Source organism: Acomys russatus, unplaced genomic scaffold, assembly GCF_903995435.1.
Source record: "Acomys russatus unplaced genomic scaffold, mAcoRus1.1, whole genome shotgun sequence".
In the NCBI taxonomy this organism is placed as follows: domain Eukaryota; kingdom Metazoa; phylum Chordata; class Mammalia; order Rodentia; family Muridae; genus Acomys; species Acomys russatus.
In genome coordinates this window covers 1-26,461 of record NW_026131433.1, presented here as the reverse complement: position 1 = coordinate 26,461, position 26,461 = coordinate 1, and the positions used below count along the sequence as shown (strand labels likewise).

The following is a 26,461-nucleotide window of genomic DNA, read 5'->3' as shown; positions in this document are numbered from 1 at the left end:
TCCTAGAAAAAAAAAGAAACAGAAACACCCAAGAGGAATAGATGTCTGGAAATAATCAAACTCAGGGCTGAAATTAACAAATTAGAAACTAAGAAAACAGTGCAAAGAATCAACAAAACCAAGAGCTGGTTCTTTGAGAAAATCAACAAGATAGACAGACCATTAGCCAAACTAACTAAAAGGCAGAAAGACAGTATAGAAATCTACAAAATCAGAAATGAAAAGGAAGACATAAGAACAGACACTGAAGAAATACAAAGAATCATAAGATCCTACTTCAAATGCATATATGCCACAAAATTTGAAAATCTAAGGGAAATGGATAATTTTCTTGATCAATTTCACTTGCCAAAGATGAGTGAAGAACAGATAAACAAGCTAAATACTCGCAATTCCCCTACAGAAATATAAGCAATCATTGACAGTCTCCCAACCAAAAAATGCACAGGGCCCGATGGTTTCAATGCAGAATTCTACTAGACCTTCAACGGCAAGCTAATACGGATACTCTTCAAGCTATTCCAAAAGATAGGAATGGATGGAACATTACCAAATTCATTCTATGAGGCTATAGTCACATTGATACCTAAACCTCACAAAGACTCAACAAAGAAAGAGAATTTCAGACCAAATTCTCTTTTGAACATTGATGCAAAAATACTGAATAAAATACTTGCAAAACGAATACAGGAACACATCAAAGATATCATTCATCATGACCAAGTAGGCTCCACTCCCGGCATGCAGGGATGGTTTAGGTTACAGAAATCCATCAATGTAATCCACCATATAAACAAACTGAAAATAAAAAAACAACATGACCATCTCTTTAGATACAGAGAAAGCATTTGATAAAATCCAGCAGCCATTCACGTTCAAAGTTTTAGAGAGATTGGGGATACAAGGCACTTTCCTCAATATAATAAAGGCTATATACAGCAAGCCAATAGCCAAAATCAAAGTAAATGTTGAGATATTCAAGGAAATTCTTGTCAAATCGGGAACAAGGCAAGGCTGCCCACTCTCTCCATATCTCTCCAATATAGTACTCGAAGTTCTAGCCAGAGCAATAAGACAACAAAAGGAGATCAAGGGTATCCAAATGGGAAAGAATGATGTCAACTTATCCCTATTTGCAGATGATATGATAGTGTATATAATGACCCTCAAAATTCCACCAGAGAACTCCTACAGCTGATAAACACCTTCAGCAAATTGGCTGGATACAAAATTAACTCAAAAAAGTTTGTAGCCTTCCTATACAAAAACGACAAGCTTGGAGAGGAAGAAATTAGGAAAATCACACCCTTCACATTAGCCACAAGCAATACTAAATATTTAGGAGTTACTCTAACTAAGCAAATGAAGGACTTATTTGAAAAAAATTTCAAAACTCTTTTATCTTCTTCTACTTGCTTCTGCACAGTACACTTCTCATGGCCAGTTTTATTCCTTCTAGATGCTCCTGGAGGATGAAGAAGAAAGAAATGGATGGAGACTTACTGGCAAATTGTGCCTTCTGCCTTCGCGGAGTGCAATGGCCTGTGGAGAAAGACTATTTCAGCAACTTTCTGAATGTGCTGTAAGTGCTTTTGTATTTTTCATGTAGATCTCATCAAAAGTATTTCAGGAGGGCTCTGAGGATGAGAGATGGAACAATCAATACCCATAGTCCTCTGTTCTATTCTTTCAATGTGCACACAAAAGAAAAAACAAACACATTCTTTGAGAAACTCAATGCTATTTTATGACTTTAAATTGGTCTTTAGATAAGTTTATGTTTTTTCCAGTTAGCCTCCTGATTTCAGGGTTAGATGTCAAGTTAACACAAGACTCACTACTATTATCCACAGAAAATAGCCCTCCTGTTGACAGTTTCCATAGCACAATAGTCAATTTTGTATTATCAAAAGATAACCATACTATTTCAATAAGTTTGTGCTGAGAAGGTACAATTTACTGGACATAGAGTGTATGTTGATGACTTTTCCGTCAGTGTGTAGCTCCCAGTATATGTATTTTGGCCCCTCATTTTTAGACTACACCTAGCTACAGAGCGCTGCCATGTAGATGTTCATTTACTCTCTAAAATTATCTGGATGTGGTCACTCTGACTTATGAAACTGCATGAAAAACACAAGTAGGATTTCTGTCCAATGTGAACTTTAAACATGTCCTTGGAGCTCGGCTCAGCTTGTAAACATACACAATCACGGGCTTCAAGTATTACAAAGCCCAGTTCCTCACTCTCTCTTTACCATAAAAAAGTAGTGCTTAGATTGTAAATTTTATGTTTGTAGAGGGAGGGTATCACTAATAGTGGTGACTCCTCCTCCCTTGTCACTTGACAGAGTTACATTTGTAGCATGTATAGTTGAAAGTGCTTGAGAACAGGAATAGAGGAGTTTCCTAGTAGCTCATCTCTGCAATTCTTTACAAAATATGTCTTCTTTTTTTCGGTCTAAGTAGGTTGTTCTATGACACATTTATCACATTTACCTCTGTGTTTCTCTTTCAGTAATTTTACAAAGTAAAATTGCATATTTTACCATGTGGTTACTGTACACATTTTGACTTTGTAGGTTTCTGATAGTTTTGTCAAGCATAGCACTTTAGACTACTTGGCGACTCTGATAGTCAAAGTAACAGATGTTTCTTATGTTTAGTATGCAAGAGTTAGTGTTTGTGTTGTACAAGTTCTAGTCTCAACTTCCTAATGTATTTTACTGAATTTCCAATGGGAATTTTTTTCTGTGTGACAATAAAGGGTATCCTAAAAGTGGCTTTTTGTATAGACAGAGATATCACAAAAGTACAACTTCTAAATGGAAATATAATTAAATTCAAATATGAATAAACCATTCAGGATAAAGAATTATGTTGGATGTTTACTGTTCAGATGATATGAAAAAAAACTAGAAAAAGACAGGAATGATTATACTTCCCATAAAGAGAAGAAAGTACCCTTATATTTTATATTAATTATTGCACATTTTTATTAAAAACATATATAAAGATTTCCCACACACTTTACTTTTTATATTCTTCTGGTTTATAAACATGTAATACTGCCACATACAAATCTCATTGAGATTTCCTAGTGTTTGTGCTTCTCAGTAGAATACTAGTTTTCTGTTAGCATAACTGGAGAGGTAGTCAAAAGATGTTTTCTAGAAGAGAAAATATATTACACACATTTGTCAAGTGTAAATTGCATATGTTTGTTTAGAATAAAAATAGGTATACATTACTGGGATGCTTTTGCATACCATTAATCTATGTATGCATATGTGGGGCAGATATATTCCTAGGCATTTGAAGCCAGACTGGCTTACAGCAAAACATTATTCAAAACTATGTGAGTAGTTACATTACTATGCCATAAACGAGCATTGCTTAGGTTCATACATCCAAATGCATGTAGACATATATAATTTAAATTATTTATTTCTTGATTTTTACCTACTGATCATAGCCCCATCCCTCCTCTATTCCTTGTCCCATGCTCTCTCCCTCCACTCTGTCTTCATTCTCTGTCCTTCATAGACAGGAATCACCCCTACCAACTCACCTCAACTCATCAATCACATCAGAACTGAGTGTGTACTCCTCCCCTCTTGCCTGACAAAGAAGCTTCACCAGCAGAAAGAGCTCAAAAGCAGGAAACAAAGTCCATGTCAGAGATGGTAAGGCTCCTCTTACTGGGAAGCCCAAACTAAGCCTGGGGTGCCCATTGGCTACAACTGTGTAGGGGACCTAGGTCCAGTTTATGCATGCTCTTGGTTGAGTGGTTCAGACCCCACAAGCCCCTCTGTGCCCTGCTAAATTGACTATGTTGATTTTCTTGTGGAGCTCATGTCACTTCTTGGTCCTCCTAAACTTACCTCTACTTTTCCACAAGACTCCCACACTTTGTCCAATAATTGACTGTGACTCTCATCATCTGTATTGATTCACTGATGGCTGGAGCCCCACCAGGGACACTTATGTCAGGCTCCTGTCTACAAGCAAAGCAGAGTATCTATAATAAAGTCAGAGGGTGGTTCTCTCCTGTAGGGTGGGTCTCAATTTGGGCTAGGCATTAGTTAGACATTCCCTCAATCTCTGCTCCATTTTTATCCCTGCACATCTTGTAGGAAAAGTAATATTTGAGTCTTAGCTGTTGTGAATGTCTTGGTCTTCCTCTCCCTCCATTAAGAGTTCTGACTAGTTAGAGGGCGTCCTCAAATTCCATGGCCCTGCTACTAGGATTCTCAGCTAGAGTCACCCTCCATGTTATCCCAGAACCTAACCTGTCTTATCTCTCCATCTTATCAGAGAACTATCTTGACCAATGGTTTTTTTTTTTTTTCACGCCCTCTGTCCTCCTCCAACAACCCTCCCCAGGTCTAATATTGACCTTCATTTCTCTCTTTGTTCTTCTACTACCTTCTTGCATATCTTCAACTTCTTCTGCTGTCTATTTTAGTTCCCCTTCTGAATGAGAATTAAGCATCCTCTCTTGGGTCCTCCTTCTTACATATTTTATTTGGGTCTCTGAATTCCAATATTTTTATCCTGTACTATATGGCTAAGTTAGTACATCCATGCGTCTTTTTCTTTGTCTGTGTTACCACACTCAGCACATCTGTTCTAGTCTCTCTTCCTGCAAATTTCATGGTTTTCCTAGCTTTCATATCTGAATAGTATTTCATTGTTTCATTATCCATTCTTTGGTTGGAGGACATCTAGACTCTTTTCTGGATTCTATCTGTTATTAATAAAGCTACTAATAACATAGTTGGGCAAGTTTCCTTGGCTATATGGACAGGTAGCAAGATCTTGAGGTAGAGCTTTTACCAGTTTTCTGAGAAAGTAACAGATTGATTTCTGAATGTAAACATACATCCTTCTAAATATGCATCCCTTGTGTGTGAATTTAATTGAAAATAAATCATTTAAAAGATGTTTTGCCTGAAAAAAATAAACTACAAAGAAAATGAAAAATATAAAAATGGATATAGGGGAATGTGATATATATCTTGCCCACTAATTATAATGAATTGTTAGTACAGGAACCAAATTTTTGCCCCAGAAATGCTCATGTGCATTCATCAGTCATTCATTCACTACCTTAGTCAATTCATTTAATATCATAAGGAAATGCCAGAAACTCAGAGGCTCACCATAAAGTGTAATTTTCATATTTCTCAAAAATAAGAAAATGAATACATGGCCAGGTTTGCAGTTTGGTCAAAACCTGTGGCTTTGTTTTTCCCTTCTGTGCAAGCACTCAATAACCACAGATGAAAAATACCTTCTGCAGAAGATGCTTATTTTGGTGAGATGAACTCAGATGAACATGTATAGCTTTTCCAAAATCCCAGACGATTATGGCATCCTAACATCATTATACTGCCTAATTGTTCCAAACTTTAGGGTTGAGGGACAATATATTCAAGTACAAAATAACCATTGTATTGACTGTAAATGACCATCTGCATATCTTTTTTAAAAAAGTCAATATTGTACCCTTTTACAGAACAACAGATGAAAGCCAGTTTGCTCTGGTCTTGGCTTTTAGTGGATTAAATTAACAAAAACCCAGATCTTCTATCAAATATGTCATTAGTATTTAAATTACCACTTTCTATAAGTGTGTCAGAATTATACAGTATAACTCATTTTTCTGAACAAAATCATGTTTACTTTTCTAATTATAACTGTATCCAAAGAGTCAAGTGTATAGTTGTACTTATAGGACCAAACTGGGAAACATCTATGCTACTCCACACATTCATGAACAGCTATGGATCTCAGCAGGTGAGATTTTTGTGGGGATAAAATTTAATGAAATTGTGTCTCCATTGGTGGCATTGAAAAGATGCTCAGAAGGGTGTAAAGAGGAGACTGGTCTTACTGGCCTTATGTCAGTCCATGAAGTTCAATTGTATTATTAAGATACTTGACTGGGATCTGACATTTCTTTGTGAGAAATAGGAATAAAGGGAACAGTAACAGGTAAGGATGATTTCTAGAACTTTTACAGATAAGAACGAGTTTACATGTCCTTAAAAGTGCATACTGCCTCATGCTGCTTCATCTGTCCTAGGTTCTTTATCTTACTTATGGGCCCTTCCATCCTCTCCTGAATGACCATGAAAATTTTCCCTGTATTCATCAGATGGCCTATGAGGATACATCTGTGGCCGTGGCCATGATCTCCTTCTTACTTTATTTCAACTGGAACTGGGTAGGGATGGCCATCTCAGACAATGAACAAGGTACACATTTTCTTTCATATTTGAAAAGAGAAATGGAAAAATATACAATCTGCTCTGCCTTTGTGAACATGATCCCAGTGAACATGGAAGTATATGTGTCAAGAACTGAGGAGTATTATAACAGAATCATAACATCGTCCACAAATGTTGTTATCATTTATGGTGACACAGACAGTACTCTTGTTGTGGCCTTTAGGATGTGAAAATCTGTAGGTATACAAAGAACATGGATCACCACTTCACAATGGAATGTTCCTACAAGTAAAAGGAGATTTCACACCTGACCCATTCCATGGGACTTTTGCTTTTACACAGCACCATGGTAAGATTTCAGGTTTTAAGAATTTTGTCCAGACATTGAACCCTCTCAAATACTCAGATAAATATATGGCAAGCCAGGAGTGGATGGACTTTAACTGTGAAGCCTCAGCATCTAACTGTAAGACAATGAAGAACTGCACATCCAATGCCTCATTGGAATGGCTAATGGCACAGACTTTTGACATGGCCTTTAGTGATAGCAGTTATGACATATACAATGCTGTGTATGCTATGGCCCATTGCCTTCATGAAATTCTTGTTCAACAAGTAGAAAATCAGACAATTTACAGTGGGAAAGAACATTTTTAGCTGCTTTAAGGTATGTTTCCCCTATTGGATGATATAAGCGCTCACTGATATCATAATTTTTAAGAGTCTCTCAGATGATTAATCTAAGTGAATTACAAAATATTTCCCAAATAACTAGCTTTATAAATGTTTTATGCTGACAATATACATATAGGCATTGGAATGAAAGTGACTATCAGTGAAAATCAGTGATTCTATCACAGAGCCACTGAATATAGTCATACTTGTTCGAATATTGGAGAGATAAATCAAGTCCTTGCATTAGAAACATCTCTCATGGATGAGTAAATTGAGTGTTTCTTCATAATCATGAAATTTGAAAGTGAAAAGTTCAGGAGAATAGTTTTGTCTTAATTTATTCTGCCCCAAGTGTAATGGCTCTGTGGGCACTTTCCTTAAAGTCCTTAGTGTAAAAGCCTTTGTATATTTCTGTATTTGTGTGTCTGTTTGGGAGTATATGTCTGTCTGTGCCTATATGCTCATATGTGTGTCTGGGCATACATGTTAATGTGTATATAAAAGAATATAGTGCTATTTTATGTGTGTATCTCTATGTAGATGTGTGTCCCTCTCTGTGCAGATGCATGTGTATGTGTGTGTGTGGTGTTGTACATCTATGTTTGCTGTATATGCGCTTGTCTATGCTTGTATTTCTTAGTTTCCTTTCAGAGAACTAAAATTCTTCAAGCATTATAGCAAATTAATATATCTCTTTGCTTTCATTGAAAATTTCCACCTGATACCTTCAATAAAATTGCATTTCAGATAAAATCATCATACATTTTATCCCAGCAAGTAAGGGTATATGTATTATATAATACTTCTTGTTTTTCAGATGCACTCCTTGATGAGAAAGACCCACTTCACTAGTCCTAATGGAGACAAAGTGAACATGAACGAGAAAGAAAAACTTCAGAAAGAGTATGACATTTTCTACATTTGGAATCTCCCACATGATTTTGAATTTAAGGTGAAAATAGGAAAGTTTAACCCATATTTTCTACATGGTCAGCAGCTCCATTTATCTGAAGACATGCTAGAGTGGGCCACAGGAAGTAGAGAGGTGGGTTTTAAAAAAACTGTACTGATTTCCATTACAAAACAGTAAACACTGTATATAGTCATTATATTTACACATTCTTCTAAATTAGTGAAATGAAATCAATTGTCATATAAGAAAACTACTTTAAGTCTCATATATTCAATTTCCCTCTTTCCATTCTTTTGATGTGACCTTTTAATTAATTCTTTGAGGAGTTCATGCAATAAATACAGAGTATTTTATATATCAGAAAGTGTTTTTTGTACTTTAATATCAATATAAAACAATTGACCACTCATTTATTATATTTCCTGTAAAGTGAGCAATATACTCATGGTCCCAGTCTTATTACTATATAGTGATTTCCTCACTTAATATGAATCTCTGATTAAAAAAAGTTGAATACACTGAGGCTAACTGTAATGATGGAGTAAATCCTCCTTCATGCCATACTAAAAATGGTCTCTAATGGCAAGTCATAAAAAATTTGTGACCAGTATGAAGCCTTGTCTGTGCATAGACCTTCATATCTCAGCGAGTCTCAGAGCTATTCCCATGTAGTGGGATTACAATGTAAGTTACCTGGTTGTTCTACAGTTTGAATTCTTTACATCCTGATTGCAGTCCCCTCCCTCATCAACTCCAGACCCCATCCATTCCCCCATCACCTCCCAGTCCCATGCTCTCCCTCATCCCCTTTCTGTTCCTCTCCTAGTGCTTAGAAAGGGGAGTCCCATAATGTTTGACCTCAGCTTCTCCAGTGTCCTCTGTAGAACCTGGAACCTCTACCTCTGTGGCCTGACAAGAACATGCTGCTGGGGGCATAAGTGAGCAACATCAGGAGGACTGAGGACAAGTCAGAGTAATCCCGGCTCTCCATATTATGGGACTCACAAGGAGACTGTGCTGCCTATCTACTACATCTGAGCAGAAGGTCGAGGTCCACATCCTATGTGGACCTTGTTGGCACATCAGTCTCTGTATTGTAATGTGGTTACTTTAAGTGGCTGACATTAGCTTATGAGTGAGAATATTCCAGGTGTGTCTTTCTGGGTCTGCGTTACCTCACTCAGAACGATTGTCTCTAGTTCCATCTATTTGCATGCAAACTTCAAATTTTCTTTGTTTTTGATTGCTCAATAATATTCCATTGTGTAAATGAACCTTCTTTCTTTATCCATTCTTCAGTAGAGGGACATATAGGTTGTTTCCAGATTCTGACTATTACAAACAAGGCTAATATGAACATAGTGAGCAAATGTCCTTGCAGGATGGTGGACTCGCTTTAGGGTATATACCCAGGAGTGGTATGGCTGCTTCATGAGGTAAACTTAGCTCCAATTTTCTGGGAAAATGACAGATTGATTTCCAAATTGGTTGTACAAGTTTGCACTCCCATCAGCAATGGAGAAGTGTTCCCCTTTCTCTGCATCCTCTGCAGCATGTGCTATCACTTGAATTTTTGATCTTAGCCATTCAGATAGGTGTAAGATGAAATCTCAGAGCCGTTTTGATTTGTATTTACCTGATGACAAGGGATGTTGAGCATTTCTTGAAGTGTTTCTCAGACATTCAATACTCCTCTGTTGAGAATTCTCTCTTTAGCTCTGTAGTCCCATTTTTAATTGGGATATTTGGCTTGATGGTGTTTAATTTCTTGAGTTCTTTACATATTATGGATATTAGCCCTTTGTCAGACATAGGGTTGGTGAAGATATTTTCCCAGTCTGTAGAATGTTGTTTTGTTCTGTTGACTGCTTCTTTTGCCTTACAGAAGCTTTCAGTTTCATGAGGTCCCATTTATTAATTGTTGTTCTTAGAGCCTGGGCTGTTGCTGTTCTGTTCAGAAAGTTGTCCCTTGTGCCAATGAGTTCAAGGCTCTTCTCCACTTTTTCTTCTAACTGATTTAAGGTGTCTAGTTTTAAATTGAGGCCTTTAATCCATTTGGACGTTAGTTTTGTGCATAGTGAATAATTTTGGGTCTATTTCCATTTTTCTACATGTAGCCATGTAGTTATACAAGCAACATTTGTTGATGATGCTATCTTTTTCCATTGTATAGATTTGGCTTTTTGTCAAAAATCTAATGGCCATAGACTCATGGGTTTAATTTTGGGTCTTCTTGTTGATTCCACTGGTCAACCAGCCTATTTCCATATCAGTGCCATGTTGTTTTTATTACAACTTGAGATCCAGAATGGAGACTCCTTCAGAAGATCTTTTATTGTATAGGATTGTTTTAAGTATTCTGGATTTTTAAATTTCTTCTATATGAAGTTGAGAATTGATCCTTCAAGACCTGCAAAAGAATTGTCTTTAAACTTTGATGGAAAATGAAGTGAATCTACAAGCTGCCTTTGGAAAGACAGATATTTTTACTTTCTTTATTCTCACAATCTGTGAACATGGCAGCTCTTTCCATCTTCTATTTCTTTCTTTAGAGACTTGAAGTTTTGCTCATATAAGCCTTTCACTTGTTTGATTACAGTTACAACAACATACTTAGTACCCTTTGTGACTATCATGCAGGGTACAATTTCTCTAATTTCTTTCTCATCCTATTTGTCATTTGTATAGAGCAAGGCTACTGACTTTTTTTGAGTTAACTTTGTATACAGCCACTTTACTGAAGTTGTTTATCAGTTACAGAAGTTGCTTGGTGGAATTTTTAGGGTCAGGCAAGTATGTTGTCATGTCATCTGCAAATAGTGATAGTTGGATTTCCTTCTTTCCTAATTGTATCCCCTTGATCTCCTTAGTTGTATTATTTTTCTAGCTAGAACACCAAGCACTATATTGAAAAGATATTTAGAGTGTGGACAGCCTTGTCTGGTCCCTGATTTTAGTGGAATTGATTTAAGTTTCCCTCCATCTATTTTGATGTTGGCTTTAGGCTTGCTGCATACTGCCTTTACTATGTTGAGGTATGTGCCTTATAGTCCTGCTCCCTCCAAGGCTATAAACACGAATGGATGTTGGATTTTGTTAAATACTTTTTCAGCAACTGGGGAAATGACCACGTGTTTTTTCTTTTACTTTACTTATATGATGGATTATCTTTATGAATTTCCATATGTTGAACTGCCCCTCCATGCCTGCTATAAGGCCTACTTGGTCATGGTGAATATTTTTGATGTGTTCTTGGATTCGATTTGAGAGTATTTTATTGAGTATTTTTGAGTCAATATTCATAAGAGAAATTGGTCTTAAATTCTCTTCTGTGGTTTAGGTTTTGAGATAAGTGTGGTCTCAGAGTGACTTTGGTAATGTTCCTTCTATTTCTGTTTTGTTGAATAGTTTAAAGAGAATTATTATTATCTCACCTTTGAAGGTCTTGTAGAATTCTGCACTGAATCCATCCAGCCTGAGCTATATTTGGTTGGGACATTTTTTGACGATTTTCTCAATTTCCTTAGGAGATATAGGACTATTTAATTTATTTTCCTTATCTTGGCTTAATTTTGGTAATTGATAATTCTGATAGGTTTGTCCTTTTTATGTAACTAGTCTTTTCTCTTGCAGGTTTTAGCTTCTTTCTTTGTTCTGTACATTTAATGTTTTGAATATTATGTGGTGAGAGAATTTTCTTTTCTGGCTCATTCTATTTGGAGTTCTGTACTTATATATATGGACATTTCTTTCTTTAGGTTAAAGAAGTTAACTTCCATGATTTTGTTGAAAATATTTTCTGGGCCTTGCATTTGGGAGTCTTCTCTTTCTTCTATCCCTAATATTCTTTTTTTAACTTAAGTAATTTATTCAGTTTTCTTCTCAATTGTTATCCCCTCATTTGTATCTTCCCAGTCCTCTTCTCTCCTTCTTTCATTCTATTCACCTCCTCTTCGTCTGTGACAGAAGAAGAACTCTTCCACCACCATATAATCACAGCCTATCAGGTCTCATCATGGTAGCCTGATTACTCTTTTCTGAGTGCCACCAGGTCTCCCTACCAAGGAGAAGTGGTCAAATAGGTGACACCAGAGATCATGTTAGAGTTAGTCCCTGCTCTCCACACAACTATGGAGAATGTGCTGTCCATTGGCAAGATCTAGATAGAGCTTCTAGTTTTATTGCATGCATTGTCCTTGGTTGGTACAGTAGTTTGAGCAGAACCCCCTAAGTCCAGATACATCAGCCTTTATGGTCTTCTTGTGGGTTTCTAGAACCCTCTGTAACCTATATTTCCCCCATTCTCCCTTAGCTCACTTTCCAATAAGAAGTGCCAGTATCTATCCTAATCTCCAGCTAAGGGAAGACTTTCATGTGACATCATTGCTGAGCGAGTGTCCAATTATAAGTAAGTATATAGCATGTGTATCTTTCTGGATATGGGTTAAATCACCCAGGGTGATCATTTCTATTTCCATCCATTTGCCTGATATTTTTAGGGTCTCCTTGCCTTTAATAGCTGAGTAATATTCCATTGTGTAAATCTACCATGGTTTCTTGATCCATTCTTTGACCGAGGGACATGTTGGTTGTTTCCACATTCTGTATATTATAAATAAGGCTGCTATGAACATGGTTGAGCCTTTGTCCTTGTTGTGCAGTGGAGCATCTTCTGGGTATATTCCAAGGAGTGGAGTATCTGGGTCTTGAGGTAGCCTTATTCTCAGTTTTCTGTGAAAGTACCAGGTTGATTTTCAAAGTGGTTGTACAAGTTTGTACCCCCACCAGAAATGAAGGAGTGATCCCCTTTCTCCTCACCAGCATGTGCTGTCACCTGAGTTTTTATCTTACTTTTTCAGATGAGTGTAATATGGAATCTCAGAACTATTTTTAATTTCATTTATCTATAGCCTAAGGACATTGAGCATTTCTTTAAGTGTTTCTCAGTCATTCGATATTCTTCTGTTCAGGATTCTGTTTAGGTCTGAGCCTCATTTCTTAATTGGGTTATTTTGTTTCATAGTATTTAATTTCTTGAGCTCTTGACATGTTTTGGATATTAGTCCTTTCTCATATGTAAAGTTGGTGAAGATCTTTTCCCAGTCTGTTGGTTGCCCCTTTGTCCTGTTGACAATATCTTCTGCCTTACAGAAGCTTCTCAGCCTAATGAAGTCCCATTTGTTAATTGCTGACCTTAGAGCCTGGGCTGTTGATGTTCTGTTCAGGAAGTTGTCTCCTGTGCCAAGGAGTTCAAGGTTCTTCCCTAATTTTCCTTCTTATACATTTAGTGTCTCTGGTGTTATGTTGAGGTCTTTAATCCACTTGGATTTGAGTTTTGTGTATGGTGATGATTATGGGTCTACTTGCATTTTTCTACATGTAGACTTCCAGGTAGACCAGCACCATTTCTTGAAGATGCTATGTTTTTTCCATTGAATAGATTTGTCTTCTTTGTCAAAAATCAAGTGTCTATATGTCTGAGGATTCATTTCTGCATCTTCGATTCAGTTTCAGTGTTCAAGAAGTCTATTGTTATGCCAGTATGCTGCTTTAATTAGTGTTTAACTATAGTACAGATTGATATCAGATATGGAAATTACTTTGGAGGATCTTTTATTCTATAGGATTGTTTTAACTATTTGGGATATTTTGTATTGGTTTTCCATATTAAGTTGAGAATTGATATTTCAATGACCTTTTAAAATATTGTGTTGGTATTTTGACAAGGATTACATTGAATCTGTAAATTGCTTTTGGTAAGATTTCAATTTTTACTATGTTAATTCTCCCAATCCCTGAACAATGGAGATCTTTCCATCTTGTGATATCAACTCAATCTTCTTCAGAGATTTGAAGTTTTTTATAAATCTTTCATTTGCTTTATTAGAGTTACTCCTAGGTATTTTATATTGCTTGTGGCTATCATGAAGGTTGTAGTTTCCCTAATCTTTCTCAGCATGATTGTCATTTGTAAATAGGAAGGCTACTGCATTTTGGGGGTTAATTTTGTATCCAACCACTGTGCTTAAGGTATTTATCAGCTGGAGGTGTTCTCTGGTGGAATTTTGGGGTCACTTTTGTACACTATCATATCATCTGTGAATAGGGATAGTTTGACTTCCTCTTTTTCCATTTGGATCCCCTTGATCTCCTTTATTGTCTTATTACTCTAGCTAGAACTTCAAGAACTATATTGAAGAGATATGCAGAAAGTGGGCAGCCTTGTCTGATCCTCAATTTTACAGGAATTTCTTTGAGTTTCTCTCCATTTAATATGATGTTGGCTATTGGATTGCTGTATATGGCCTTTATTATGTTTAGGTATGTTCCTTTTATCCCTGATCGCTCCAAAAATTTAAACAAGAAAACAAGTTTGCAATATTTATAGTGTTTTGACCAAGTAAATTAAAAGTTCTGTTTCCAGAATGTCTAAGATTTGTTCAAGAACTCAACTTTTCACCAAATTGTTTTAATATATTCACATGTTTGACATTATGCAAAGTGCTAAATGACATGTAGTACCTCAGTTTCAGTATATAAATAAGTTTATTGAAATACCAACATGCTAATACAATATAGTTATGAAAGTAGTAGGTAAAAATATGTATCTTATTTTTCTCAGATGCTGCCCTCTGTATGCAGTGCTTATGGTGGTCCTGGATTCAGAAAATTCAGGCAGGAGGGAATGTCAGCCTGCAGTTTTATTTGCATCCTCTGCCCAGAAAATGAAATTTCTAATGATACAAGTGAGTGTTTGCTGCTGTGATAAGCTTTACATTGATAATCCTCTCCACCAACAAAGGGATGCTGAAGGAATCTAAAAAGCAAGTGCAAAAATAAAATATAACATTTTCTCTATTAGTCATTGTAGAAATACAAACACTAACAATGTCATAAACTCTTCTGCCTAGATGTACATCTTGATTCATTGAAAATTTATGTCACTCCAGGTGAGAGAGATATGGGAGAATGTGGAAATAGAAGGACTGAGAATGTCCTGAAACCCTACAAAAAGACCATCAAGGCTGATGGATCTAAATGCAGGGGGCTTGCTCAAACTACTGCCCCAACCACAGACAATGCATCCAAGAAACATAGGCCTCCTATTCAAATCTAGCCAATGGACAGTGTATTCTCCACAGTTGTATGAAGAGTGGACAGTGACTTTGACATGAACTCTGGTGCCTCCTATTTGACCACTTCCCCTTGGTTGGAAGGCCTGTTGGCACTCAGAGGATGGGCAAGCCAGCTACCTAGATAAGACCAGATAGGCTGTGATCCTATGGTAGGGAGAAGGTCCCCTTCTGTCATAGGCCTAGTGAAGGGGAATAAGGTGAAGGAAGGAGGGGAGGGAGGGGAAATGAGAAGATACCCATCAGTGGATAAGAACTGAGATAAAATCTGAATAAAATATTTTTTTAAAATAATAAAATAATTTTTAAAATTAAAAGAAAATTTATGTCACATAATATTTTCTCAAAGAAACATAATCAACTGCAGTGTGAGCACATTCTACATGAGATCTTTCCTTCATATTAATCTCCCCTAGAACTTCTTGTAGGAATGTTTCCAGTCATGCATTTTCAAATACATATTTATTTTTTGCATGTGTGTATGTGTCCCTACATATGTTTACACACACCATGTATGTACAGAATCCAACAGAGAACAGAATATGCCATCAGAACCAGTGGACTGTAATGGAAGTGCTGGAAACCAAGTCTGTATCTTTAGAAAAATGAGTGTAGAGGCAAAAAATTACTTGTAAATTTTTCTGAAATGGCTGAATATGAGACAGAATTTGTGTAATATCTAGATGCCTATTTTCTTTTTTCATTGCCTCACATTTGACCATGTCCCCTGGAGGGGGAGACCTGGTGGCACTCAGAGGAAGGACAGCAGGTTACCAAGAAGAGACTTGATACCCTATGAACATACACGGGGGAGGTAATCCCACTCAGGAACAGTCATAGGGGAGTGGAATAAGGGGAAAATGGGAGGTAGGGAAGAATTGGCGGATACAAGGGATGGCATAACCATTGAGATGTAACAAGAATAAATTAATAAAAAAATAAATAAACATTTTTATTATAATTTGTTCATATTACACCCCAATTTTTATTCCATCACCCACCTTTAAATGTCTGATGTGATTTCTTTCTAGGAAGGTGAGGATAATTGTTAATACGTGATGGACAAATGATAAGGAGTATTATATCAAATATTTATAAGCAGCACACAATAAATAATTTCATAAAATAATAGGTTAATGTGATTTTCTACTGAAAGCAATTAGTCACAAATATTGCAACCTACAAATCCCTTTTAATAAAATCATTATATATTTATGCTTGGCTAAATGAAAATGGGCAATGGATAGTTTTTCCCCACATTTGCCTGTCATACTACTCAAATAAATTGCAAATTCTTAAAAGACATTTCTGGCCAATAAGATGGCTCAACATTTAAAATCATTTGCCACTAAGACTGATAGGTGGTGTTCATCCAGGACCCATATAGTAAGAGGAGGCAAAGAACTCTTAGAAATGCCTTCAGACATCTATGCACGCAAATACAATCCCAAATTATTAAACAATCTGTAATAAAATGATCTTAAATGTAAAAATTACATCTATTATTGATGGAAGTACCATAAGAATTAATGGTTATTATATCAATAAATAGAAAAGTATTACTACTATGTGTGTGTGTGTGTGTGTATGTGTTGTGAGGGTATGTATATATACATAAGGGCAGATGCAGGTGAGAGGCAACTACTACCTCTATAGCTCATTTTCAGGCAGTTGTGAAACACCTCCCATGGGACTGAGTACTGAACTGAGGTTTTCTGCAAGAGAAGGACATTTTCTTCACAGTTAAGCTAACTTTCCAACACTTTGGGCAAATTAACTAGTTATAGCTGCCCATAAATACATGGTTCTGCATAAAACAACTTAAGTATCAGAAAGCCCATCACAATTCTGTGCAATTATCTAATGAATCAACACAATTGCATTGAAATTTCATAAGGTTACCATTTCAGAAGAACATATTGTGAAATATATATTCACAGAGTCTGGGTCTTATTGAGATTAAAATAAGGGAAGTAGTACTGTGCTGGATGCTTCACATGAAGATAGAATCAAGATGAAGGGCTTTGTAGTGCTCAGTCTACAGAGAAGTTTCTACCTTTAGTGATAGAGCTAATGCTTCTCATGATCAAAACTCACTAATTTTTTGTCTACACCACCAGATTAAAACATAAATAAGGACATAAGGACATATTAATTACTATTTTTTATTTTTATTTTTTACAAATTTCAAACATTACTACTATAGTTATATACCGGTAAAATTTACTACTCATACTCACATTCATACTTCTCCAAAATTACCAAATTTATAAGCACTTCTGTGACATTGATATGGACACTCAAATCTAAACACACACACAGCAGACACACACAGACACACACACACACACACACACACACACACACACACAATCCCAACCCTGATGATTTCTTTTAATGTTCTATAATATCATTATGTTCGGGCTGGTCAATTGGACCTAGCAAAGCTATCATAGGTCTTCCCCAAGTAGAAGACATTCTCCATCTCTCATAAAGAAAGCATTAATTAAACAATCAGTGAAATCAGGGGGCACTGAGTGCATGGCAATGGAGATTTTAAAAGATACTAAGCCACAGTGTGATTAACGAACTTAGATTTTTTTAATGTACCAGACTAAGTCATTTCATGATAGCATTCAGAATGACGTAAGAAATTTATGCTTTCTGAAAACATTGTCAATGATTTCATCAACACAGTTAAACAGACAAAAGATGGTTTGGTTTTCTTCTCTGAAAAGATATTAAGAATTTAAAAATAGAAGCATTGCTGAACAGCAATGTACTTCAGTTGTACTAGCAGCAACAAAATGCAGATATTGAGAAGCTTCTCTAACAGACTTACTGAAATGTCTTGGCAATAAACTGATCAACCTGCACTAACAAATCTGTCCTTTCTCAATCAGATACAGATCAGTGTGAGAAGTGCTCAGAGGACCAGTATGCCAACACAGAGAAGAACCACTGCATCCAGAAAGCTGTGATCTTTCTGAGCTATGAAGATCCCTTAGGGATGGCTCTGGCCTTAACGGCCTTGGGCTTCTCTGCCTTCACAGCCTTTGTTCTTGGAGTATTTTTGAAGCACAATGACACTGCCATTGTGAAGGCCAATAACCAAGCTCTCAGCTACATCTTACTCATGTCACTCATGTTCTGTTTCCTCTGCCCCTTGCTTTTCATTGGCCATCCAGACTCAGCCACTTGCATCCTGCAGCAAATTACATTTGGAATTGTATTCACTGTGGCTATTTCCACTGTGTTGGCCAAAACAATCACAGTGCTTCTGGCTTTCAAAGTCACAGCTCCTGCAAGAAGGATGAGGTACATTCTGGTTTCAGGAAGACTTAACTACATCATTCCTCTCTGTACACTCATCCAAATTATTCTCTGTTCAATCTGGATAGGAGCTTCTCCTCCCTCTGTTGATATTGATGCACACTCTGAGCATGGCCACATCATCATTTTTTTGCCACAAGGGTTTATTTTTAGCATTTTACTGTGTCCTAGGATACTTAGGCTGCCTGGCCCTGGGAAGCTTCACTATGGCTTTCATGGCCGGAAACCTGCCTGATTCATTCAATGAAGCCAAGTTCTTGAGATTCAGCATGCTGGTGTTTTGCACTGTGTGGATCACTTTCCTCCCTGTCTACCATAGCACCAAGGGCAAGGTCATGGTGGCTGTGGAGATTTTTTCCATCTTGGTTTCCAGTGCAGGGATACTGGGGTGCATCTTTGTTCCCAAGTGCTACATAATTTAGTTAATGCCAGAAGAAAATTCTCTTCAAAAGATCAGGGAGAAATCATATGCCAAAGGTCATATTTCATGAGTTATTTTTTTATTAATTTATATCTCTATTCACATTACCTAATGGTTATGAATCTTATTCCTTCTCTCCTTCTAGTGCCACCCTTCCTCCTTCCATCCTTCTCCCCATAACCTTTCCCATATTACTCAGATAAAGGCAGAACACTATCCCATCCACCCCCAATCGCCAAGTTGCACCAGGACTAAGCATATTCTCCATCCCTTTGGCCTAGCAAGGCAGTCCTACCAGAATGAAGTGACACAAAAGCTAGCAACAGAGTCCTTGTCAGGAACAGACTTGCTCTTCTTACTAGAGGATCCACATGAAGCTTCAGCTGCCCATCATCTTCATCTGTGTAGGAGGCCTAGAATCAGTTCATGCATGGTCATTGGTTAAGCTTCAGTCTCAGCAAGGCCCTCTGAGAATGGGTTAGCTGGCTCTCTTGGTCTTCTTGTGGAGCTCCTGTCACTTTAGTGTCCTTTTTTCCTTCCCCCCTTTTTTCTACAAGACCCCCTATGTATCACCCAGTGAGTTTCAGCAATTTTTAGAAACACTGCTGTGTTGAGACTCTCATAGAACAACTCAGCTAGGCTCCTATAGGGAAGCAGAAAAGAGTATAATTAATAGTGATAAGGGGTGGTTATCTCCAAGGGCTGGTTCATGGGTTGGAGCAGGTAATCAGACTAGCAAATGAATTATAACTGAAAAATATAAAGTAGATGCCTAACCACCAAATATTGGGTTATATTGCAAGATCTCTGTGTTTTTAGAATGATGCTCACTGTTTCATCTAATGATGTTTCATAGCAGTATCCTGGCTACTACAGTTGTCTACATTGTCCAGATAATCTTGCAGTCATCCACTTATTTCACAGTTTTTAACTACTGGGGCATAGTTCAGATTGTAAATACTCTTTTCATCTATAAATTAAAGATGTTTAATATAAAATCAAAGTTCTTATTTTAATATCTGGGTGAATGTCTTTTATGGAAGTTAAATGGTGATTAAACAATTAGGAAGTTTGTGAGAGAGTGAAATCATGTTTACAGATGAAGATAAAACAATGTTCTTCCTTGCAGGGGAAGGTAAGGGAATCCTGATGTTGTCAAAGAGTTAGAATGTTTGAACTTAGAAGAGTGAAAGTTTGATAAACAGAAAGGACACTAAAGAAGATGGATTGATGTCTCAACAGTTAATTGCATGCCCTGCACTTGAATAAAACTTAACTCATTACTCAACCATGCAACATGTTGTTAACAATTCTGTGTATCAAAAGCTCCAAAACATAACATGCCATCCACTGTTCACTAAATAAGACACTAACACACACACACAAATGAAAATACATAATTTTAAAGAATAGAGGAGAAGATTTTAAAGACTTTGCATACGAATGCTGCATTTTGATGTACATTTAAGATGACAGACTTATAGTAACCTACTTAAATGATGGTGTTTGTGAAAAGATGATTGATACTCTATGAGTACAACATAATATCCTTCCAGCTTAAATATATCATATCATAATTATGTGTAGCAATGGCTCAGTTATCACCTTCTAACCTGTCCTGTGGAACCATGTCTCACATGCCCTAGGATCATTCGCTGTGGCTTTTGTGGGCAGAAATCTCCCTGACACATCCAATGAAGCCAAGATCCTGACACTCAGCATGCTATTATTCTCTCATGAGTGGGTAATATTTCTCCCTGTCTATTATAGCACCAAGGGCAAGTTCATAGTAGCTGTGGAGGTCTCCTCCTTCTTGACTTTAGTGTAGGCCAGTTGGGATGCATCTTTATCCCCAAGTACTACATAATTTTGTTAAGACCAAACAAAAATTAAATTAGAATGGTAAGGGAGAAAACATCTTTCTGAACTCACATTTCATAAATTATATGTAGAAAGTGTAATGTAATGTTGGTACAGTACCACCTATTGGTATATGATTCAAGATATAAGCATTAGCTTGTGATTCTCACAAATGTTTCTATCAGTGATGCCATGAATACTACTTTCCTGTACAGTGTCTATTAAAATTTTTATTTTGTCACCTAAATACTCAAAGCATAATTCTTGTGCATTAATGCATGATGTCAGTTTTTTTCCTTTCTTTAATATATAGCCAGAGTTAAGATATCTATCTGAGTAAATGTGTGATTTTGACAGCAGTTGAGTACTAAGGGAAATCACAGGAAGTTTGTGAGAAAATGAATGAGTATTTGCAGATGAAGGTAAAACAGTCTTGCAGGTAGAAAATTATGAAATCCTGATGCATCCTGGGAGTTCAAGGAGTAGATCTTGGTATGTGGAAAGATGAATAAAAAGAGTATTGCAGAAGTGGAAGATATGTCACAGCAGATGAGATCATGTGCTGCTTTTGCAAAAGACATGAGTTGAATATCCAGACCCATATCAAACAGTTAATATCCACCAGTAACAATAGCTTCAAGGAGCAGGTCCCCTCTTCTGGCTTCCAAGGTCACTAAACTCATATATGCACATACCAATACATTATAAAATACACTACATAAAATAAAATTAAATTAATTTTAATTGCAGTTTACAAACATACTGCAGTAAAACATACTGGTTTTAGTTTTTTAATCTTTTCATGGAAAGTAATTTTTCTCACATAATACATCCTAATTATGGTTCTTTCCTCTATTTCCCTCGCTCTGAAGTCTCCCAGCTCCTTCCTCCACCCCTATTCATGTGTATTCCCCTAATTTTTATCTTTCATTGGGGAACAATCAGGCACATACCCTGTAAAGGTATAGCAGGCAAACTCTTTTTCCGTTAAGACCCTACCTGCCATCAAACACCATTAAACTTCTCCCCATACAATGTGCTCTATTTACCACTGGTAATAAACAATTCATATAACTTGCAAAATTCATTTTATCCTTACAACTGCATATTTATTGATCTTCGATACTGCCATTAAATTCTATTTATGATAAAGGTATAAAATTTTAATTGCTTTCAATAAAATTATCACAAATTTCTCTGTGTTGTGGCTTCTCCAACCTGGACTCATTTAATTTTTGTGACCATATCAGGTGATCTTGCCCCAGTAAGTAAATGTATGTGCTTGTATGTGTCATCAGGGACAGAACTTGAAATATGGCGGTTTAAAAAATAAAATGGATAAAAAGATAAAACATGAGAAACCTTGGTAATTGTTTGTATACCAAATAATATGGTAAGTGGATGATTTATAGGTAAAACAAATGATGGAAATGTTAAGGTCAAAGGAGCAATAAAGTTCCTATTAAAAAGAGATAAACCAGGATACCATCGGCTGATGAAATTCATAGAGTTCATTAGTGAGAGAACTTCATCCTTCATTGCCAAAAGAAGTCCTGGATCCCAGAAGTTGGTCCAGTTTTAGAAGAGAAGTTCAGGGACAATCAACAAAAGTTTACTAGAAAACATTCTAATGAGAATAGATAAAAAAAATGCCACAGTTAACATGAAAATAAAATGATCAGAAAAAAAGCTAAACTAACACCTGAAGTAGAGCAAAATTTAGCACCAGAAGATACAGTCTCTAGTGCTCTCTCTGTCATAAGGGTGTTTTTCTGCTTTTGTGGCTGATTTTCACACCCCCATCTGTATCAGTGTCTGACACTTGGAAGTGCAGGTTGGACAGCAGCAGCCTCCCAGAGGAGTCCAGGCTGGCTCCACGTGGGAAGGCACTGTGGAATTGGTCGTGATGCCACTTGTCTGAAAGTTGTCCGCGTCTGCTGTAGGGTGCCTTCCGGTTCCTCCTAGGCCAGGCATCGCGATGGCCACGCTGGGCTGGGCGGCCTTCAGTGCGCCCCTGGAGAATCCCTGGGAGTGGGCCCTGCCAGCACCACTGTGCCCGAGGCCGCCAGGGCCAACTCGGCCTCGCTGCCTCTGGGTCAGCTTGATGATGTCATCCAAAGACATATCTAGTTTCTCCACCAAGGAGGGCGTGGAATGCGGCTCCCGATTCAGCCTGCGCACCTCAGAAGGAGCCTTGGAAAAGACAAAAGAGTCAGTCACTATTTGCAAAGGCAGCCTTTGCAAAACATGTATGGAGCTTTAGTAAATGACTCAGACCCCTTTCCTGATTCTTCAGCCCTAGCCCAAGCTTTTCAAGCTCTTAGACAAGAGTTGCCAAGGCGTCAACAGCAGATTCCATCTGCCTTCGTAAATCCGCATAGCCACTTTCACCTAGCTCTGATCCTGGGAGCCAGCAATCCCTCTGGCCCCATCAACCTGTTCACAGGCCTTCCCTTCAGACTCTTTCCACCAGGATTGCCATGGCCACCCAGGACCAGGTTCCAAGATTGTGACTGCCACATCATTCCAGTCTTGGGGGATTAACCCTGGTTGGGCGGTGGGCCAGGAATTGAGAGTCTCCCTCACCTAGGATGAACGCACACCATAGGAGATGACCGATTGCCTCCATCTTCTCCAATGGAAGATGTCTCTGGGATTCCACTGCACTTCTCTAGAACCTTTGGGGGTGCCTCTCACCTCCGCGGTCCTCTCCTGCACTAGATGGAGAAGCTAGGGTTGGCTTTACAACCATCCTAGGCAACCCTCTTTCCCTTTCCCTTTCCTCAGGTGCTGGTGTGGTAGGCTCTGCCTGGGTCTGAGAATTTGTCTCACTCTCATGTCTGATTTCATCTGCCTGTGTCTGAGTCTCTTTCCTTTTCTCCTTAATAAGCATCTCTACTTTTCCCTCTAAGGCTTGGATCTTCTCCACCCACCATTTCTCTCCTGGACTACACACGGGCATTATGGCTACTAAGAAGGAAGCATGGGATACCCAAAAGATGAGAATCCTGACAGCTATGGGGCTGGTGTTACCTAGGCCATTTCCCTTTTCATTTGCTGCTTCTCTTCTCAAGGCATCTAGAGTGGCACTAGGCAGGGTTCTAGAGCCTTCTGTGATGGGCCTGCCGGTCCTTAACTCTTCTCCCCTTGTGTACCTCTCAGATGACTTACCGAAGCTGAAGGCTTCTCGGTTTCTCCCCAGCTGGAGTGAGCCATCTCTCTGTCTGTGGGGTCTGGCCACTTGCTGGAGTGCCAAAGTGTTGTTTCCAAGACAGAAGAAAGCCCCAATCCTTCAGGTTTTCTGAGGAAGACTCAGGAGCCAGATGCTGGGGTGAAGCCCTGCTAGCTCAGAGGGCAGAGAAAGCACCCAGGGGTCTTCCTACCCAGCTCACGTCCTGAAGGAAAAAGATAAAAATAAATAACTAAACAAATGAATGAATGAATAAAATCCACAGACAGTCAGACAAACAAAGAAACAAAAACAAACCCAAGTCTCAAGGCTCGAAGCACCAAAAGCCAAGAGGCCAAAAGCCAAAAGCTGGCTAGCTCACCTGACAGCCCAGGAGGAAAAGGCCTGCTAGCTCACTGGATAGGCCAAGAGGGAAAAGCCAAAGGGTCTGTCTTCTTCTCCTGGCTGTCTTAAATACCCTTCAACTCCAAGCCCCGCCTTTCAGTTCAATCTCTGTCAGCTGGTTACTTGATCAGCCCCTTGCCCTAGGGTGGATTGATCAAACCCTCAGGGCAGAAAGCTCTTGGATTAAAAGTGTGAGTTTGTGCCTGGCTTGATGGCACAGGCCTTTCATCCCAGCACTAGGGAGGCAGGTGGATCCATGTGAAGTACAGGCCTGCCTGGCCTACAAAGCCGGTCCAGGACAGCCAAGGCTACCCAGAGAAACATGGCTGACCCACAGGGAAAGAGAGTAATACATACAAGGAAAGGGTTTTATAGCTCACACTCAGGGTTCACAATTTGATCAAATCTCCTGCAACAATTCACCTTGTGTTTCAGCCTGACATTTACTAGCAGCTTTTAAATGTGATCATTGTGATAGTTTTGCTTGTAGGTGTGTTTTGTTGGTGGTGGTGTGCTTTGCTTGTATATCTTATTGTTGCTCTTCTTCTTCTTCTTCTTCTTCTTCTTCTTCTTCTTCTTCTTCTTCTTCTCCTCCTCCTCCTCCTCCTCCTCCTCCTCCTTCTTCTTCTTCGTTGTTGTTGATTTTCTTTTCCTTCTCCTCCTTCTTCTTCTTTTTCTTCTTCATTTATTTACTCTATATATGGATCCAGTCGATTCCCCTCATTCCTCCCAGTCCCTACAGTATCACCCTCCCACCCCCCGATTCTTGGCACTTCTTCTGTGTCCGCCTGTGCCTCTGCCTCTTCAGTGTTGGTTGCAAAGGTCTGTGCCTAGCAGGGAGGAGGTTGTGGTTCCAGGTGGGAACCAGCACCTCTCTCATCATTGGAACTCTAGAATTTATAAAACAACTACTTGACAGAGATTTGCCTGCCTCTGCTAAGAAGGAAGGCATGCGCTACCACCAGGCTGCTCCCAATCTTTTATCTTAGCTCCGAAGGAGTCCAACTCTTAGAGATTTAGAAAACCAGTGTGAGCTGTAGTAACCCTTTGGCCTGACTTAAAACCGTTTCAAGCTCTTAGCTGTGTTTCTCATACCAACCAATAAAACCATCCATTTTCTTTAAGAAGGAGACTTTAGTGTTTAGACGTTAATTCATGGCCAGGAGAGCCACATCTGGCCTTAGTTTTCCTATTTGTCCTTCTGGCCTTCCACATTTGAGACGTCCCCCACTTTGTTTTATCCAACGAGATAAAGTTCCAGTCCCTAGAAGATGGATGTTTACCTCCTGAAGAGGCCAATCTGGATGGCAAGGTCTGGCGGGAATTCATTGTTTCATCTGCCTCTGTGTCCACGGCCCTTCCAACCCCTTTGCCGTCTCTTTTCACTGTTAGCTTAGGTGTCTGCCCATTTGTAGCACTTGGGCAAATAATGCATTTGCTGGTCTTTCTTGAACATTTTCTTTTATCCATTGAAGCTGTTCAGTTCCTTCATTTCATCCAGAACAATGCTGTTTTCACAACAGGCATGAACTCTTTCATGGCTCTGTGGATGAGATTCTCCTACCCAGACAGGGAACACACCAATGGGACTCGATCTTTGGTGGGGGGTGGGTGCAGGAGGAGGGCAAGGATGGGGGTGGCAGGGTGCTGTGGAGACCCTGGGCCATCTGTGACAAAGGATTGCCTTGCCTACTAGTTCTGGTTCATCTGGATTCATTGGTCCAAGGCTGGTCTTGGACACACATCCAGCAGAGTCCACAAGGCTGAGGCCTTCTTTTGGCATGCTCCCTGGAAAACCATAGCTTCTGGGAATGCCTTGCCTGAAATCCCTTTTCAGAAGGCCTTGCTTACCACAATTGAAACATCTGACAGTTTGATTTTTCCAAAGACTTTGAGAAGTTCTTTCTTTTCTGAGATTAGCATCATAAACATGAGCAGCACACTCAGCCATATCTCTAATCCATTCTTTCCTGGAGCTGACCCTGCCTTTACAGGTAGACTCACTCTTACAGATCATGACTTAGCACTTCCTTTTTCTCCCTCTATTTTACACAACACACACAGTACACAACACACACACACACACACACACACACACACACACACACGTTTCTATTTTATTATGGCAAAGGTGGAAATGATAACATCTCCACAAGAGCCACCAGTAAATTAATTATATCCCCGAAATAACTCAGCACAAAACACGAGTGTTGTACATTTTTCAAAAGTTTATTTATTTATTCGTTTATTGCTTGATAGATGGGTACGAGTGGATTTGCCAGGGTATGAAACCACAGGTCGGGAGAGGGCACCAGA

General features: G+C 38.5%; 1 pseudogene; it reads left to right on the top strand.

Moving 5' to 3' along the window:
* The first annotated feature begins 1,397 nt into the window (after positions 1-1,397).
* LOC127186195 (vomeronasal type-2 receptor 116-like) lies at positions 1,398-18,781 on the top strand (annotated as a pseudogene).
* The last annotated feature ends 7,680 nt before the right edge of the window (positions 18,782-26,461 follow it).